A 9,203-nucleotide genomic window follows, 5' to 3' on the forward strand; every position below is an offset into this window, starting at 1 on the left:
CCCGGGAAAGAAGTATTTCATTCTCGTCGGACTCATTAAAGGATAAAGCTTCTACCAGTTGGTGGTGAGTAATCGCTGTTTTGATGTCCAGAAGTTATTTTCGGTCATAAGAAATGGTAGCAGAAACATTATGTACAAAATAAGTTTAAAAAATAAGTTACAAACAATGCAAAAAGACGAATAAAATAACACAGTTGGTTAGGAGCACGTAAAACATCAACCATCCTCTCCGGCACCATTCTTCTTATCACAGTCATTTGAATAGAGGCACTGCAGATAGTGCTGATGACTGGGAATCCGTCCGAACCACGCATGAACAAGGGAATCTATATTCGGAGAGCCCGATTCTGTCCTGCCCTTGACTTTGGTGCAGGGCGTGTGATGTCAATAGCCTCTTAGTCACAAAACTCCCTGATCTTCTCAAAAAGATAAGTTTGTCTAGCTGTGTCCAGTCCAGGTGGTGCTTGTACAGGCAGACCATCTATGGGAGGAGGGATGTCAGCGTTGTGGAGCAGCTGAAACATGTTCCCGACGGAGTACGAACGCTCCTTGGTGACAACACCAGGCTCCAGAGCACCGAAGCTGTAAAACAGGAAATAACAAAAAAAAATATGTGAGATCAATAAAAGTAGTGCCAATCATGTTGGAGATAAATTAAATAATCAAAACGTGTTGTTTATGCTTTACATACCAAGTGTTGCCATCGATACGCCACGTCACTGCTTTTGTCACATGGGATGGGATGTCAGCAGCTTTCCACCGTTTGCGTCCTGGGTGGCATCCTGGTAATACTATTGCATTGTCCTCTGTGTAGTTGTTGATGAAGTTCACAACTTGCTGCAAGTCCTCATGCTTCAGCTGTAACCTGTGCTTGCTTGGACCAGCTCTCTTTTTGATGGGAGGCATTAGACCATTCTCTACTGATGCTGAAAGACAAATTCCAGATACAAATATTTTGGCATTATTATACAATAGATAGCCTTAATCACCGTCAGTCACACCTGGCTAACTTGATGGGTCATGTAATCATCTGGCGAAGTGGAGTCTTTTGCTTAGACATGCAAGCTAAACAATTAACCATAATCCTAATCCATAGAGTACTAGCAATACAAACCGATTGTCATAGCTAGCTAAAGGTTAACCAAATAGGTTCAATGTTAGCTAGTTAGGCTATAACTAGTAATGTGAAATGGCATTCTGAGATAACATTACTACACACAGATCATAAACGGAATGTTAGCTTGCGAGCCAGCCATCTATAACGTCAGCTAGCTAGCTAACAGTAAGCTTTAACTTGCAATGAAAACAACTTTGACAAAATTAGAAACGTATAATATCTGAAACTGTAGCTAGACTCTTACCTGTATACATGGATGAACACTTCACGGCAGACTGCAACCCCTTTCGTTAAATAAGACGTCCTGTGTTGTTTCCGTTTTGTTGGTACAGCTTGCTTGGCTGGCCCGTTGTTGTGTCAAGTCACTCTGGTTCACACTGACCGTGTGCAATGCCATGAGAATCATCTTAAGCTTTAGCCCCCACCCAAACTCTGACCATTTTACTCACCCTAGCAGAGCTGGTTAGGCTGTTTTTATGTTATACAGAGTGTTGGTGACTAACTGTGCTACTGGCAACAATTTAATTATGCTTTTTTGCCGACGTTTACTGACACCAGCCGTATTCAACGGGTGTTGAGCATTGGTAAATCAGGTATTCTGCGCTCTGTCCCACTCAGACAAGAGTGCTCTGAAACCGTTTTTGCAGTGACATTCTATTGAAATGGACACTTACATAGAAGTCTTTTGTTAAGTTTTACTACACAATAAAAAAAAAACATTTTAAAGTCGCATTAGACAGGATTACCTACACATACTGACCAGCTCAAATAGACAGAAGCGTGCTATATGGCAGACAAATCCAAACTCATCTCTTGGCATGTCCATCCCACTCATTATCTCAGCCAATCATGGCTAGTGGGAAGGTTGCTCCCTTTTTCTGTGGCTAAACTAACTAGGCTCATAATTTAACAATTTTATTTGTATTTACAGAAGGCATTTCTGCCCAAAAAACAATTTTGATAAATAAAAATAAGTTTACGTTCAAATGGCTCTCCTGTGAAGTAGTGACCCGTAACATACACCTAGTTTCCTGAAAAGGGTCAAAGTTGTGTCCGTTGACAAAACAGACCTGGGATGCCTTTTCATACAGATTTATTTTACAAAGATCCACAGTGGGTCTGTCTGTGTATGTAGCGTTATACTGGAGACAGGTTTATAATTGCAGTGAATGTCATCTATTCATTTACTGTTAGGCTATAGCATTTCTGAGTAGCAGCCATACTGTAGGTAGCAGTCAGGGAAACAACAACTTGTTCTCTCGAGGATAAAGCATTGATATTTTTCTGCACGACTCAGGCACTCTTTCAATTGCCTTGTCAACCGAGCAACACTACTTATTTTGCTCAACTAAAGCGCTAAATAAATTGTGTTTATATTAAAAGATTGGCCTGGCTGACATGAAAATTACATTAAGGGGAAAGGATCCACAGAAAGAGGTTGATTATCGTTCTACGAATGTCTTTATTTGCAATGCTGGCTGCCATGGTTAACACAAACGCAGGACATTGAATGCTACCTGAACTGAGTAACATAAGTGCAGTATCACAGCTATGTTAAATATGTGTGTGTGTTAGCCAGATTATCCAGTGTCCACAGCAACACTATTTATTATTCCCATTATTCCCAACTTCAATTCCATTACTTACCATGCCGCCTTTAGGAAAAGACATCTGACCATAGGGTCTTGAAGTGTTCATACTTTCTATAGTCATTATGGATATTGTCTGAGCTTACTGGTCATTAATACTGCACACTGCCAGAGTATGTCTCAGATTAATGTAGTTGGTTTTAGCTTTTCTATCAATTAATGACTATTTGAATAAACATTCTTTATTCTGTTGGTGTGTGTACTTTTATGCGTTTGTGTGATGGAGCAAATCATTTAACGACACCTTTCTTAATTCAGCCTATTGGATCGTTATATTCTGCAGATTCTGAACAGTCATGTAACAATTGGAAGGATTAGACATTTCTAACATATACTGCCCTATTTTTATAGGAAAAGTGAAGCTAAAATGGAAAATGTATCTCTCATGTGAAGTTGTACGACTTTACTTTTTGTAACTGACAATTAACCTGTCAGTCTATGTTGTTGTTTTTTGTTTGAATTGTTTACGTGTTCACTATGCGGGGGGAATGGTAAGACAAGCGGAACTACATGGCTAAGAACTGTTGTAACGGGGATTATTATCGTAGCAACACACTTTTGGAATGACGGCAATCCCACACAGCTAGGTTTTTTGTGTCTTCGAGTGTAGTTCGTAAAGGTTGAAGCGTGTATGTTAGGATGGTAACATTATAATAATTAAGGATGAAGCGTGAATTCATGCCAGGAATAAGAAGTGTGTTGTTTTTGATTTCCTCCCTTCTGTAATAAGCAGCCAATGAGGTATTTTCTTTATTCATGCGTTTAATCTGATACTGTTATACCTCTGGCTAAACTGTTTTTATGTATGTAAGCACTTCAGAGTTACATCAAGCTAATAAGTTACTCATAAGACAAGAAAGTTGTAAGAGTGTGCTTAACTGTATTGTCATTTACTTTATAGTTCTCACGGAAGGTGACATTTCTGACTAAAACTACAGAATAAAACTGCCAGTTAAAATCATGGAACAGTTGTGCTTGTGGTTACTGGAGGGAGCTACACTTTTTATTATAAAATATTTGAAAAGTCTGGATTGGATTTAATGGGTACCGAATGTAAAATAAATAGGCCATAGTGGCGAAATAATTACAATATAGCAATTAAACACTGGAGTGATAGATGTGCAGAAGATGAGTGTGCAAGTAGAGATACTGGGGTGCAAAGGAAAATAAATCAAATAAATAATAGTATGGGGAATGAGGTAGTTGGATCAGCTATTTACAGATGGGCTATGTACAGGTGCAGTAATCTGTGAGCTGCTCTGGCAGCTGGTGCTTAAATTTAGTGAGGGAGATATGAGTCTCCAGCTTCAGTGATTTTTGCAGTTCGTTCCAGTCATTGGCAACAGAGAACTGGAAGGAAAGCCGGCCAAAGGAGGAATTGGCTTTGGGGGCGATTAGTGAGACATACCTGCTGGAGCTCGTGCAACGGGTGGGTGCTGCTATGGTGACCAGTGAGCTGAGATAAGGCGGGGCTTTACCAAGCAAAGATTTATAGATGACCTGGAGCCAGTGGGTTTGGCGATGAATATGAAGCGAGGGCCAGCCAACGAGAGCATACAGGTCGCAGTGGTGGGTAGTATATGGGGCTTTGGTTACAAAACAGATGGCACTGTGATAGACTACATCCAATTTGCTGAGTAGAGTGTTGGAGGCAATTTTGTAAATGACATCGCCGAAGTCAAGGATCGGTAGGATAGTCAGATTTACGTGGGTATGTTTGGCAGCATGAGTGACTCCTAAAATTATGTTCTCAAAGGATCAGGAATTGGCAGCCAAGTGAAACAAAAAAGATTGTACTGTCCAGATGCAAGCTAGCTAGCCAAGCCTAAGTGTTAACCTGTCAGTTAAAATACATGGCTCAAAAACGCCAGCTAAATGCAATAAAACCTCAATGTTATCAAAAACAAAATAGCTGATTAAAAAACAATTAAAAACACTTAAAATATCTACACATTTACAGGAGCTCTGTGCTTAGGCTGCAACTAGGGCGCCATGGCAACTATATAACTATTATAGTCGTAGCCTTGTATAACCACCATCGAGCTGTAGGCTTAATAGAACAGACTCTCTAGTACACTTATAATTTATTTAGTGTTGTTTGCACTGTTCCAAATGGTCCCCCCTCCCCAAAAAATTTGTTCGGCACACAATAATCATGCAGCACTTGCTCCTATACCCTCCTTTTTCTTGATCCCCAGTAGTTTCCATAACAACATCAAATGTCTTCCACACATCTGACTTCCCCTTTCCCTCCTGAGTAACTGGTATCATCTTATTAACCATTTATTTAGCCAATCATCAGTCATCTGAGTCAGTGCAATACAAGTTGAGAGCCCTTCCTTATATGCATGATGAAAGTCAGCAGTTAACTTCTTTGAAAAATAGCACTGCATTTTTTTTTAACACAACTTCCCTATCAATTTAATAAGAACAGGCAGAAAACTGGTTGGTTGGCTGTTAGAGACAGAAAAGGATGCTTTACTATTTTTAGATTGTGAAATTATTTCAGCTTCCTTCCACGCCTGTGAACACCCGTTCTCCTTTAGATGTTAGTTAAATGCATGGAAAATAGGGGTGGCAATAGCCTGCTACCATTCTCAATAGTTTCCCATCTAGGTTGTCTATACCTGGTAGCTTACTGTATATTACTGATGGATAACAATAGTTTTTCCACCTGTTCCACACAAACTTGGACAAATTCATCACAATCCCTCTCTTTCATTATTAGATCTTCAATACGCAAATATGATGGTTCACAGTTCAATGTCATTTCACTTCTCAGTTTGTCTACTTTACCTGTGAAATAATCATTGAGATTTTAGCTATATCAAAAGGTTTTGTTATAAATGACCCATTAACTTTAATGAACGATGGAGATTAATTGGGTTTTCTGCCCATAATATCATTTAAGATGCTCCAAAGTCTTTTCACAACATTTCTCAATTGGCAGTATTTCAACCAATCAGCTGAGCAGCCTGACTTGTTTGCCTGATTTTTAGCATAATTTCTTTGAACCATACAATTTTTCAATTCATCATCGATCCAGGGGGCTCTCTAACAGTTCTCAAAGTTATGCACCTGTTAAGAGACTGTTTGTCAACAATTGGCAAGAATAATTTTACAAATACTCCATGCATCTGGATTCTGCTCCTTATACACATCAGACCAAGATACATGTTTAAAATCTTCATCAAAAGAGTATTGAGAAAAGACTTAGTATGAAGTCTTATAAATAACTTCAGGCCCTGCCTTTCGTACTTTGTCTTTCCTTTTATCCCATGGGTGTTACAAATAAGCCGACCTCTTAAATAATCTATTTCAATTCATTTCCAAAATGTTAAAATTAATAAACTGTAATTTCTTATGTAAAATTAGATTTATATTAATCTCCCCTAAAGTTATTTTAAAAAACTGATAATTGCTATTCATCAGATTTATTTTTTTGGCTAGATGCATAATATAACTGTAGTTCTTGTGTTTTAAATCAACTTAAATCTGAACAAAAAAACAAACATATTTACGCTCAGGTTCATTGAATATTAGAGATATCAACACACTATCCCCATGTGTTTCAATGCAAACCAGGCTTAATAGGTGCATACTGGGCTTAATTAGAACAACAGTGATTTATGGTGGGAAAAAGTCAGAATAACAAAGTCTACTCATAAAATATTTGGAAACCAATGGTTTGAGGTTTAAATACACACTATAGACTAAAATATAATGCAAAGTTAGTATTGATCCTATTGAACAATGCTTCTATTGACATTTACATTCTGTATAGAGGTAGTGTTTTTGGTGCTACTGTACCCTTTAAGCCCACCTGAGATAAATGTCAAATTTACAAAATTGGCATCTATGTATAACAATGACAGGATACTTTAACAGTAAAATAAGGCAAACTGCAGAAGAAAATTTACGCTCTGAATGCCTGAAATCTATTGTCTTGTTGTAGTTTATCAAATGATGTTGCTACTGTACTGTGTGACTGTGACATGCACGACTGCTAGCATGAAAATAGCAGTCGTGTAATAAATAGTAATTAATGCCCATGAAATATGCTATCATGTGCACTCAAAAAGCGTTATATATTTAAGCAATAAGGCCCGAGGGAGGGCCAATTTACCACGGCTAAGGGCTGTTCTTATGAACGATGCAACGAGGAGTGTCTGGACACAGCCATGAGCTGTGGTATATTGGCAATATATCACAAAACCCCCGAGGTGCCTTATTGCTATTATCAACTGGTTACCAATGTAAACAGAACAGTAAAAATAAATGATTTGTCATACCTGTGGTATACGGTCTGATATACCACAGCTGTCAGTCAATCAGCATTCTGTCCTCAAACCACCCAGTTTATAATACCTTTACATATTACTCCCTGGGAGTAAAACAATGTCAAAATTATGTAGGCCTATACACCAGCACAAGTAGCTTAAATTAACATGGATAAGGGCAGCATTTCCCTTACTACATACCCAGTTACAAGCTTGTTCAGCTCTCCAAGGGTTACAGCCTGTCCTACTGAAAGATTAAAATCAAGCCTTAACTGTTTGGATGAGGTAGGCCTACAATCATCTTCAGCAACAGTGGTCAGGTCTCAGGGGTCTTTCGCTATAAATTATGTGTTGGCGTGTTGCCTTTACAGGTGCTTCAAGAGATTGGAAATTGTGTTTCAAGTAGTTTCTCACCTGGGCACAGTTTACAGTAATATTCTTGTCACTTTGTCCTACCAAATCGAAGTAATGGGAGTACTTCCATGCTGATAAAGTCAATGTTTTCGATGCTTCTGCCATTTTTCATCTCCCTCACTAGTAGTGCGTGCCTGCGTAATCAGGAACTTGGTGAGGACGAAAACAATTAGAATCTGGGGCAAGGGGATTTTTAAATATTGCTCCAACAGAGAGGGAATATTAATCACAAATATCACAATAACTGTAATAGGAAGGGAATGATAAGAGTAGCATTTATTTATCAGTGTTATTACTCAAACTGGAACAATAACTAAGTTATATTATTACTGTAACGCTTTAACCCCAACACTGCACATGGCCTTCTTGGATGACAACCTATTTAGTTAGCCAAACTATAATTTGCCTTTGGTGATCTTCATTTGGCAAGTGTTTACGAGCTAATGTTATGCTAGTCACAAATCCTCTATCTTGCTAACATAAACACAGTGGCAAAGTGGAAAATCTGGTCCAAACCTGTTTCGCAAACTATTGCAAAGCCTTCTAAACATACCCAATGAAGCAAACTCCCATTATTAGCACGCTAAAATACAATTAGGCAACTGTTACATTTGAAGCCAGAATATATTTTGACTCTACACTTGCTTAAAATTGCACTGGGTTTGGACATACTTCCTTAGTTTAAAACACTGCAGAGATGGCGTGAGATGTGGCTCACAAAACGTACCTCAATCCAGGGATGAGAAATCGCGTTGTACACAGAATTGTCACACTATCCCAACTGCAAATTGTAATCCAGGGATGAGAAGGCTATTTCTCAAATTACGTTTTCCGAGTCATATCTCGCGCCGACTCCGTGGTGTCTTAATCTAAACAGGAAATCTACCCGACCCCAATGCAGCTATAAACAAGCGTACGGGTCGGAATCTTTACTGGTTAACGTTACATTATGACATGCCTCGAGTCTAGCTACAAGCATAGTTTGCGTTGCTAACGTTAGCTAGCAATCAACGCTAGCTACACATGCTATAACAGTTAGCTAGATCGTGGATCCTTACCTTTAAATCAGACCGAAGTTTCATCTGTTTAAAAAAAAAAGATGCTACTAATATGGATATTAGAATTATTTACTACCTATCAATAGAATCGCAATCATTTCCAATAATTTAATTCCGTTAGTTAGACATGAAAGTACGACAGAATGTCAACAATAATCCCTAGCTAGCTTCCTCTTCTTGTTCTTCTTCTATGATATAATGGTGGTCCGCAAACAAAAGTTAAAGGTGCATATCGTCACCAACTGTGCGGGAGTGTGTGGTAAATCACAGTTTAACTTTGCTGCAGGAGGGACTGGTGCACTTCACGAAATAGATGGCATCATGAGACAGTAAAATGATGTTCAAGCTTGGTCGCAAATGGACAATGACCCCAAGCATACTTCCAAAGTTGTGGCAAAATGGTTTAAGGACAACAAAGTCAAGGTATTGGAGTGACCATCACAAAGCCCTGACCTCAATCCTATAGAACATTTGTGGGCAGAACTGAAAAAGCGTGTGCAAGCAAGGAGGCCTACCAACCTGACTCAGTTACACCAGCTCTGTCAGGAGGAACAGGCCAAAATTCACCCAATTTATTGTGGGAAGCTTGTGGAAGGCTACCTGAAACGTTTGACCCAAGTTAAACAATTTAAGGGCAATGCTACCAAATACTAATTGAGTGTTTGTAAACTTCTGACCCACTGTA

General features: G+C 38.8%; 1 protein-coding gene across 2 annotated transcripts in view; it reads right to left on the reverse strand.

The window, feature by feature from the left end:
* LOC115108055 (E3 ubiquitin-protein ligase RNF13) overlaps positions 1 to 8,668 on the reverse strand; it is an 86,552-nt gene extending 77,884 nt beyond the window's left edge. Inside the window, exon 1 of one of the 2 annotated variants that reach the window (XM_029631973.2) lies at positions 8,519 to 8,668. The gene's annotated coding sequence lies outside the window, so the exon portion shown is untranslated. Of the gene's footprint in view, positions 1 to 8,187; positions 8,276 to 8,518 lie in introns of those variants that run through there. The other variant, XM_029631972.2, reaches the window with a different exon arrangement.
* Positions 8,669 to 9,203: the final 535 nt, after the last annotated feature.

This window comes from Oncorhynchus nerka, linkage group LG24 (genome assembly GCF_034236695.1).
Source record: "Oncorhynchus nerka isolate Pitt River linkage group LG24, Oner_Uvic_2.0, whole genome shotgun sequence".
NCBI classification, from domain to species: Eukaryota; Metazoa; Chordata; class Actinopteri; order Salmoniformes; family Salmonidae; genus Oncorhynchus; species Oncorhynchus nerka.